We start from the raw sequence: 11,243 nt of genomic DNA, 5'->3' as shown, positions 1-11,243 counted from the left end.
ATCTAAAGCACTATCTACTTTCAAGTTCTGCAATGTGACAGATGTCGAAGTGTCAACTACTACGAAAACCATTTAGTGTATTCAAAATAGTATCTTAGTGGTTAGAAAACTAAATCATATATTTCAGATTCATTTTATTTTCTGAATTACTACATGCCACAGGGTGAAATCGAGACCAAGGTAAGCCAATGTTTTACAGACGAAACAGCTTGCAAAGTTTAACTGCAGAAATCAGGTCAATTTCTCCAGACTCTAGGTTTTCACAGTAACTACAAGAAACAAAATCACCATTATCACAACAACGCGGGGTCTCTTAAGACGCCCGCGTTACCTCAGCTCCCCAAGGAGTTTCCGTGAGGTGGACAGTGAGCTGTTTGCGCACTGGGCCCGGTATTCCTTCCCATTGCAAAGCAGCAATGAAGCAAAGGCAAGCAGCAGCGCTGGCAGAAGGCGCTGCCACGGCCATCGGCATCATCGCCCGGATCGCCGCCTGCTCCGCAGACAAGCAGCGGAGCTCACCGGCCAAGCTTTATGGTCCGGCGATGGAGCCGGCTCCCGGGAAAAGCAGTTCCCATAGAAACAGTGGGGCGGCTCCCGCCGGGGACGGGACTGCGGCGGGAGCGTGGGGGAGCTGCTGCCCAGCCCAGCTCCCTGACAGCGCCCGGCCCCGCCGGGGAGTCGAGCAAGTTAGCTGCTTTCCGGCAGGAAGAAACGCACAAAAACCGTTATTTTTAAGAAGAAAAAAAAAATTAAATAAAAACAAAGCACAAGCCCCACCACCCTCAAAAAGGGGAAACCAAATAGAGCGACTCGGCGTAACAGAAACCTCGACTCTCACGCCCGCCCCCTGCCCCGGCGGCTGCTCAGTTTACAAGGCGGCAAGAACAGCGCCGAGGCTGGCCGTGCCCCGCCGACCCGGACCCGCAACGAGCGCCCGCAACGAGACCCCACGGGACGACCGTGACTGACAGCTCCGCGCCGCCGGAGTTCGTCCCCACCGTCCGTCCCCGCACCTCCCTTCCTCCGGCCACCTACCCCGGGGACGAGGCCGCTCCGCGGGTCGGGTCAGAACGTGTCCCCGCTCCTCGGAGCGCAGAGGAGCCGCAGGCCGCCCTACCGCTTGTACCTGTTGCACTGCCCGTAAGCGCCTGCTCTGCACAGGCTGCCTCCTCCTCCGCCTCCCGCAGCGGCGGCGTCAGCCCCACAACATGGCGGCGGAGGCGGGGGCCGCCCGGGAAGGAAGAGGGGGAGGGAGCCGGGGCCGACGGGCACGGAGCGAGGGCGCCGCTGGGTGAGGGTTTCGCGCCCGGCAACCGTGGGTGAGGGCGTGGAGTTGGCGGCGTTCCCTTGGCGGGGCTCGACCAAGTCTCGAGAGGCTGACAAGCAGCCCCGGGCAAGGGGGCATCTGTACTTGGGGCAGAAGGCCTAAATCAAGGGGCATAGAGTCATGGAATCACTTGGGTTAGAAGGGACCTTTAAATGTCAAGTCCAACTCCTCTGCAGCGATGAAGGTCATCTTCAACATCTTCAGCTAGAAGAGTCCTGCTCAACCCGACCCAGAATGTTTTCAGGGATGGGACATCTACTACCTCTCTGGGCAGCCTGTGCCAGTGTTTCACCACCCCCACTGTAAAACAACTCTTCCATAAATCTAGTAAAAATCTACCTTCTTGTATTTTAAAACCATCACCCCCCCATCCTGTCACAACAGGCCGTGCTAAAAAGATTGTCCCTGTCACTCTTGAGGTTGCCATGTCCTGGGGTGTCACCTCCTAGGTCTGGCCCAAGCTAACCTGGGATCTGGAGGTGGGAAAGACAGACCTGTTACCATTGCCCAGCCTGACCTTTATGGCACAGCAGTGAGGATCCCATGCAGGAAGCTGTGGTGCAGGCACTGGCCAGTATCATTTGCTCCGTAGGATGATTTCTGTATAATAATAACCTACAGCTTAAAACCCTTAACTGACAGAAAACTTACCACAGCTTCACTGAAATTTTTCTCAGTATTGATTCCAACTGCTGCCTCCCTATTTGCTCCATAATTTTTCTTCAGCTTTCTAGCTGTATCTCTATATTTAGGGAAAAAAAAAAAAGTAATGAACGGTAAAAGAATCTCAATCCTATCATGACTTTCTTGTAGAAACTGGAAAGCTAATGCCTCTGGTTTGATCTGATTTGACTCCTAGATTAAACTAAGTTATCCACACTATGCACCCCTGGGAGAAGGAAGATGGTACCCTTGGGACTGCCTGATGGTGTTCCTTAATGGGAAGCATGTCCCAGTGGGGCACCAGAACCAGGGAGAACGCTGTCACGAGGAACTAAATTTGACTCATGCCAGGCACTGCTCAGCATGCTGAAATAGGTAGGGTTTCAGGGATTTAACTTTTCAAGAATTAAAGACTCCCACAGAATGGAAACATTATAACAAATGCCCTGACTTTTAAACATTAAACATTTTCCTTCTTTAGCGAGTAGATCTTGCTTTGAAGAGAAGATTATAGCACCTTTCTGCTATGTTTTTGTTGTGTAGATAATTACATATCACCTTTGTACAGAGCAGATTTTTTCCACTGACTCATTCTCCTGGGTTCTTAATGAGCCTTTCCAGTTTGTTACACTTTTTATCATTCATTGTAATTCCAGAATAGTCATGTTATTGTGCCATGTAATGGTCATAGTCACATACTAGCATATACTACTCCTCGGTACTTCTGTTTAGGCCCCTGACATTTGTGTTTGTTGCTACAGCCACCACATTATGCTGCCAGCTCATATTCATGTATTTAATCCCTCAAGATCTCCTCTGCCTTCATCTGATTCAATGCTTTTGAAGACACAGTATTTTCTTCCCTTACACCTGGCTGAAAAGCGTGCTTTCTATTTTTGTTCCTCTGTACATCCAGGAGCCTCATCTTTGATGTATATATTTGCAATTTAGGTGGATTTAAACACATGTTGTTCAAGGGGCACTTGCTGATTTAGTGATTTAAATTACTCAGTGGCCATCAGCCCAGGTGTCCTTCAGCCTTTGCTGTTTTGGAAGTGACCTGGAGATTTCATGAGCAGTGCTTCATTTAATTCTGTTGTAGTTTTGACTCAGCTGGCAGCAGAGATAAAAGCAGCCCTGGGTCAAAACCAGACTCATTTGGAGCCTAGTTAAAAGGTCTCTCATCTGACAATTTTTCATTTGAATTACTTTCTAATTATTCTTAAAATGCAGCGTTTAATCCTCTATAGTGATAGACCATAGTTCTAAATGTGACCTACCATCTTTTTTGGATTGAAGGTAAGTGCTTGCATTGGACATAATAGTTTATGGGTTCATAAAGGCTATTGTAGAAAGGATCAAAGTAACAGTAAACCAGATAAACATGTTTACTTTCATAGGAAGAAAAAGATCATGTTACTGATGACAGTAGTTAAGTATTTGGAAGGATGGTGAAAAAAATCTGTCAACAAAAGTCTCTTAACAGGTTAGACAGATACCTGTGAGGAGCGTGGTAAATACCTGCTTTGAACATTAAACTAGGTCTCTTCTCAAGAAACTTCATAGCTCCTTTCTTCTATAATTAATGTTACTGCCAAGTCCTGCCAAGCAAACAGACTTGGGCCATGTACTGTGTGAAATTTGTCCTACTGGACAAAAGGCCATGTAGAGGAGAGCTGGGAAGCTGTGCAGGGGGCCAGGTTTGTAGTAGGCTGTGTTTTGTGCACATGATCAAAGTGAAGATGAATCATATGGAGAGTGAGTTTTAATGTATCTCTAGTTGATTTTATATACAGTTCTGCAACCACTTAAGCCTATGGCTGGGCTATAATATGACTCTCAATATCTGTTTTGTGGCTTCCATTGCCTCTGTTGCAAACTGCAGCAGAAAAAACGGAAGCTGTGATAGCTTTAAACGGCCGTTAGAATACTACATGCAGAGTTTTGTACCTTAATAATGTCTACAGCTATTAATGACATATTTTGTATTTTGTGTTGTTACTTTTAAACACTCCTCTAGTTCGACATTAAATAATTCACATGCTAAATAAAGGCAATAGTGGTTTTGGTTTTGTTTTGATTTTTGTGTGTATTTTTTTTTTGGTTGGTTGTTTTGTTGCTTTGTTTTTAAATGTGCAGATTTGCCAGACTGCATGTAAGAAAGAAGATATATATGCCTTCTTCACTACTGTGAATATGAGTTATGATAGTCAAAAAATCCCAGATTGCTTCTTTACTCCTGTCTGAAAACATACTGCCGAAAACATCTGAAGATAAGTTATTAAACTTTTTAAAATAAAATAAAATAAACCCCAAATCTAGTGCTTAACCATTGCCTCTGAGGTGACAATGTGCACAAAGTAAGAAGTGTATAAAGGACATTGGGATACTTATTTCTGTAAATATGACAGATGGGGAAGGTCCCATCTGTGTTATTAACGTCATGTGAGATTTTCATGGGAAAGCAGCAATGTAACTCATTTTGAAATAACTACAGATGTTGCCTAATATCTCTTTGATACAAAACTGAGCCAGGAAAACCTGCAATACTGTGAGTTTTGTTGTCTGGGAAGGGAGAAGTCAGAGAGAATGCAAAATTCAGCAGACTCCCTAGAGAGTAAAATTTGTGTAAAAAAATCAGCATATCAAAGCTTTCTGTATTCTTGTTATAGACAAATTGAATGCTGTTTCACTTGCATTACCACAACCAGAGCTAATCAGATGTATTAGGACAGTAAATATCTGTAAGATTATTTCATTATCAGGAAGAGGAGGACTCACAGGCTGCTGTGAAGACAGTTGAATGCAGCAGCCCCTCACGTAGACATCCAAAGTTTAGTGTGAGCTATAAAAAATGCGTCCGTAAAGTGAAGCTGAACTAACTCTTATACAACCTAAGAACACTCTTAGAAAGATGTTTTTCCAATGACATCTGAGGCACAAACTAGCATTACATTTACTTTGTCTAAATTTTGCTTTGCTTTAATTAGTAACTGAATTACCATGTCTTTAAAATCAAGAACTTTGTCCTCTGGTTTGCTTGAATGAAAATTGTTTCCAATTAGTTTTACTACTGCTTAAAGAAAGTTCAAAAGAAAAACACTTTACTTTTATGAAACTGGAGTTTCTAAAGGAACTGTTGCAGATACTGCCTCTGGGCATCTCAAAGTTTAGGGAAGAGTACTTTTGCAAGCTTCAACATGCAATTTTGGGGGCTGATGTCAAGTACTAGGTGAAATAAAAGGCCCTTGTGATAGTAGTTAATACCCTTCTAGCCAAAAAGTAGACAGTGGCAAAACAATTTAAAACTGCAGGAATTAGTATGTCTCAAAAAGCCATTAAGGTAATGAAAATTACTTAATAATAACATGAGTAGTAGAAAAGACAGCTGAAAAGAGAAAAAAGCAGTAGTATGATAGCATAGACTTGTTCCAGACATAGATACTGGGTTACAGCACAGCAGCTACCCAGAAGAAACCAGTTACCCAGAAGAAACCAGTTAAGCTGAAATGTGTGGGACAAGCAGAAAAGAAGCAATGTCTCATCCTTTAGTATTTCTGTTATCTTTTACTATCCTGCATGTTCTTGGCATATCTGAGCGAAAACCAAGATAAAGCAGCAAAAGTTAACAAGATATAATGAAGATGGAGAAACTAGAAATATTAAAAGCAACTCAGTTTTCACATTAAGGCTTTATTTTGTAATCATTAGCTGTACTCTGTCCTCAATTTCCTGTTACAGGCAATTTTGCTTTCTTTAGAGTAATAAGGAAAGTTCTCCGCTGGTAGCAAAAGAGATAATGCATAAAGTTGCATAGCCTGAACTGAGCAGCAGTAAGTAATATGGCTTCTTCCTGGTCTCAGTTTACTCCATAATATTGCTTATTTTCTCTGCTGTGCTGTAGGAAAACACACAAGAAGTGACTGATTTATTCTCCCTGTCCAAGCTCTCTGACCAAGCAGTGCCTGAACTTGTTGACAAACATGTTTCTGCAAGTGTATGTGTCAAACATATAAAGTTAAGCCAGAACATAAACACCAGAAATCAGTTACTACCAAGAGTAAGCCATGCTTTTTGTACAGTCACTCACCAGGGATCAAGGAATGTAAAGTAAACCAACAACTATTTCTGAATGGCAGTAATTGCAGCAGAGTGATCCCCACAGGTTCCTTGTGTGGTGTCCTGTATAATTTTGCTTGCTAATGAGAAGCATTTCCTCATCTGCGGAGTGCAGCTTGTTGTCCCAACTATAAAGAACTACTTAGAAACAGCCACACCTACCTGATGAGTGGCAGCTCTAAACCCTTTATTAGATTCAACTCTATTCTTCATGCTAAAAATTTTCTTTTGCGTCTCCTCCTCTTCCTTTCAGCTAATACAGAAGCACCAAATCCTCACTTAATGCTGCTGCCAGGTTTTGTTTTTACATCCAGTATTCATATGTTTTCTCCCTTTTGTGCAAATGCTAGATACTGTCTTAACGTAGGTCTTTATTTAAATTGCAGGCACAAAATACAATGGAATAAACAAAAGCACAAGTTAATATTTACTTTCCACACTTAACACAACAGGGGTGATGCATTTCTGATGATGATTCTGAGTAATAATTTATCAAAAAGGTACAGAAGGCAGAAGGCACATGCTGCATCAAGAACAGAGCTTCTAGAGAGGCTGCTTTGGTTTCTGAATCAGAAATCCACACAGTTGGTAAAACAACAAATGGTTTATGCTTCTGTATTCATTTGCAGGAGTTTCTGTTACTTAATAGCTGTATAAAATAAAATATTCATGTTCCAGACTCCTTCCCTGCCAAGCACAGATATTATTTTGTACAGCATGGAGAGCTGGACTTCATTTGTTCAAAAAGTGGCAACAGCTTCTTTGGCCAACTGCACTGAAATGGTTTGGAGATTTATAGAACATCTGTGTAGCCACAGAAAAGGTACATTTCAGACAGACCAGAATGTATTGTGAAGGAAGGCCAAGCTGACTCATGCAGACTGAGTTATGGCAAATAACATTTTGCCAACTGCTGAGCAGACACGAGTTTTACTTGCAAAATCTATCTGCAGTGCAGGCACTCAGAAACGTTTGAGTACACATGAATTTCACAAGTTTCAAGTGCTGACGATAATACAGCAGTGGGGTTAAGCAAGGTCACCTGGTGCAATTTGCAATCCTTATGCTGTAATTAGTAAATAATACCTTGGTAAGCCAGAGTTACAAGTTCATTTCAGATGCATTGGTTTCTTCATACTCATGTTTTAATGCAAGCCAAGAAGGCAGTCTAATCCAAATAGGCTGGTATCCCTACTACATTTGCTATAAGTTACTTTTTTTCCTCCAGAGTTTTCAGTTTTCTTTGATAGAAACATGCAATTGAGTACAAATTATTAGGTTATGTGGTAAAAGCTCATGTGCATGCCCACAGAGAGACAATGGTAGGAAAGACCAAATAATACTCATTCAAGCTACTCAAGACAGGGGCCATCAGCCCATCAAAGATAAATCTTCACATGGCCAGCGGAGCACGAGGGCACAATGACATGTGACAGCCCAAGGTATGAACACCTTGCCTTTCCCTGGGCTATCCCAGTGGAGCCATCAGCCCCAACATCCAGGTGTGAAATTCATCAAGATAAGTCAGGTCTCCAGGAATATGTAGGTTACTGCCTTTCGAGTGTGCTGCATTTTACGAGTGGCAGGGGAAGGGCAATTTAGCATTACACAGAATCCCAGAATGGTAGGGGTTAGAAGGGACCTATGGGGATCATCTAGTCCAACCTTGTTGCTAAAGCAGGGTCATTTTGAACAGGTTGCACAGGACCATGTCCAGGCAGGTTTTGAATATCTGCAGAGAAACTGAACCCAGAACCTGTCTGGGCAGTCTGCTCTGTCCAGTGCTCTGTCATCCTCAAAATAAACAAGTTTTCCCTCATGTTCAGATAGACCTTCCTGTGTTCCAGTTTGTGCCCTCTGCCCATTTTCCTGTAGCAAGGCATTACTGAAAAGATCCTGGCTCCATCCTCTTGACACCTGCCCTTTAGATACTGATAAACATTGACAAGATATCCTCTTGGTCTTCCCCAAGCTAAACAGCTCCAGGTTTCTCAGCCTTTCCTCGAAAGACAGATCCTCCAGTCCCTTCATCAACTTTGTAGCCCTCTGCCAGACTCCCTCAGAACTTGACACTACTATAGGTGTGGCCTCACCAGGGCAAAGTAAAGTGGGAGGAGAATCTCCCTTGACCTGCTTGTCACACTCTTCCTAATGCACCCCAAGATACAACTTGCCTTCTTGGTCACGAGAGAACATTGCTGAGTCATTGCACAAGTCTTATTATGGAATGTTTAAAGGAGGAACCAAATGTGGGGAAAGGAAGTGACTTAGGTAATCTAGGGAGAAACAAGCATGGGAAATAGAGGAGCGTTGGGGGATTGTACGTTCAGGTGCAAGCAACTGGATAGATTGGAATCCAGGGACCAGTAATTCTTGTAAGTAGTATACATTATGATGTACCTCTTCCTGAATTTTGTGAGGTTCTCTGGAATTACATGTTGCTTTTAAGGGTTGAGTGAGTTAAGAATAAACTTTGAAATACATCATCTGAGATCTTTCAGAATATTTTGTGAGTTGCTGTGAAAAGTAAAGTTTTCCAGATTCAAAGATTTCTGGAAAGATGCAGGCATGCTATAGAGGAAATGAGTGCTATGATAAAGACAGGGGAAACCTCACCCCCCAAAAAAACCCCCCACAACAACCAGTGTAAGAGAATAAACATGTGATTAATAGCATAATTAATAAATCAGGGATTCATTTGACAATGCAGACAGATCACTCTGGTTTTAAGACAGTTTATGGAAGTCTACAGAAAAACTCTGTGTTGATGAAACACAGACGTTTCCCAGACTGTGACTCCTGCTTGCCATATGTAGTGCTAACAGTTTGAGGCGCTACTGCCCTCCTCTGCCTGTCATACTGCTGGACTTCCCCATGAGAGGCAACAAGCAAAGACAATCTGTTCCCCAGCTGCCGTAACACCATTGTGCTCTAGCACCAGTCACGGGCTTGAAGCTGTTGCATTGAGGAGGTTGGATCTAGTTTTGCAGTCCTTTGCTAAAACTGAGTTGACCTTTTAGATTCTGGGCGATTCTATGATTTAGTGTTTTTCTGCAAGTGAAAGTGGGTTTTGAAGAGCATTAAGTATTTCAGGACAATTGACTTTGTAACTTACATTGATGTTCAAGTTTAAGAATTCAAACCAGAGCTGAAATCAATGGAGTGAGAGAAGAGACCATACTATCAGCCATTAATGCTTCACCTGAATCTTCACACAAGGTTTGTCTTGCTTTCACTCTGCTTCTTGCTTTGGTAAGGGAAATCCATAATTTCCAAAATTACAGAATCAACCAGGTTGGAAAAGACCTCAGACATCATCAAGTCCAACCTATTACCTAATACCTAATGCTTCATGACAACTAAACCATGGCTCTCGGTGCCACAGCCAATCTTTTTTTGAACACCTCCAGGCATGGTGACTCTACCACCTCCCTGGGCAGCCCATTCCACTGCCCAATTACTCTTTCTGTGAAGAAAGAGTAATTTGCTCATCTATTTCACTGATCTCAGACTTTCTTAAAATTCATTTTGCTGAAGAATGTCATAATGGTTAGACTGCAGAGTCACTAAAACAGCTTCAGTTAACTAATAACTAATTGTTCTAGTTATTCTAGAATAACTTTCAACTCTAATCAGTTTAAGGCAAAATTATATTTTTGTCCATTGTCAGCAGCTTTTACTGTTTACAGGGCTTTTACTGTTTAATAAAATGAATCTGTTGGCACCTGGCATTGGCAGCCCTTCCAAAGTGATACTACATTGAATTGCTGCATTTGAATTTGCTTTTCCTCTTCTGCACTGGGATCATCTTGATTAGATGACACTGCATAGATTAATATCTTGGCACTTACCAAACTTATTAACTGAAGCGACAGCTGCAAACATGGCAGTTTCAACCTGCTAGAAATATCAGGTGTACAATAGTTGTGTCCCATGTTTCTGCCATGCTGAAGTCCTGGACCATTTCGTCTTACAATCAGCCAGCTGAGTCCTGCCTAAGTAGCACTCACAATATTGATAGGATTTAAAATCAGATGGAAGAGAAGAAACTCTTTAATATAGAGTCACAGCAAAGGGCACCATCTTTGTCACTCTTATAAGGATGTCAGAATGAGTTTCTGGCAAAACTCACAAAATCTTTGTGTAGCATCACAAAGCTTTCATCAGTCCTGGAATGGGAAACAAGAAACATCATTCCAGGTCAATCGATGTCAGCAAATTCTGTATAGTCCAGATTACAATGGCCAAACTTGACATACCTGCACATCCCCAGACTGTCCTTAACTTTGTGCTTCATTCAGAAGTTATACAGGAAAGCACATAGTAATTCCACAGTGATAATGCAGCTTTGAATCATAGATTGCAATAACTCATTTAGAGACACAAATCCATAGAAAGTGTTTGCAGAACTACGTTACTTTTTCACCAAATCCCCAACCTTTTTCAGTGCAGAAAATAAACCAGGATCACAGAATCATAGAATGGTTTGGAAGGGACCTTTATCTAATTCTAAAGCCCTGCCATGGCCAGGGACACCTGCCAGGGCCAGGATGCTCAAGTCCCCATCCAACCTGGCTTTGAACGCTTCCAAGTTTGGAGCATTCACAGCTTCTCTGGGTATACAAATGGTACTTATTAAATTGTTACATTAAAGTTTTTATAATTCTTATTATTCGTTATATAGCCTTGGGCTTTATTTAATATGTAACATTCAGAAAGAGTGCAAAAGAGAAACATGTTTAGTCAATTTTCTCTTGGGTTTTTACATTGTTCTATGGTAATGGATGCTTCAAAAATTCAGTTCTTTCTTCACAAGAGTCCTGAGGCATGTTAATATTAGTATATTCATTTTACAGATGAAGGACAAAGTTGGGGCAATTTAAGCAAGAACATTTCAAACATCCACTATTTTTAGATATTTCTCTTGAGACACAAAGGCCTTACTTGAAGGACTGTCTCTGTGTAGCTGTCACAGTTTTATCTGAAGCTGAATGTGCTTTCTTTCCACACAGGCATCACACATAGCTCAGGCCAACACTACAGACATGAAAGACTGGTACGAAGTATAGCACAACACTTCACCATGCAAAGCAATTTAAGTTACTGCTTGTCGCAATCCCACCTTCCTTCTGTT

The sequence above is a fragment of the Indicator indicator genome, chromosome 9, assembly GCF_027791375.1.
Source record: "Indicator indicator isolate 239-I01 chromosome 9, UM_Iind_1.1, whole genome shotgun sequence".
Lineage (NCBI taxonomy): Eukaryota > Metazoa > Chordata > Aves > Piciformes > Indicatoridae > Indicator > Indicator indicator.
This window is presented reverse-complemented; position numbering follows the sequence as displayed.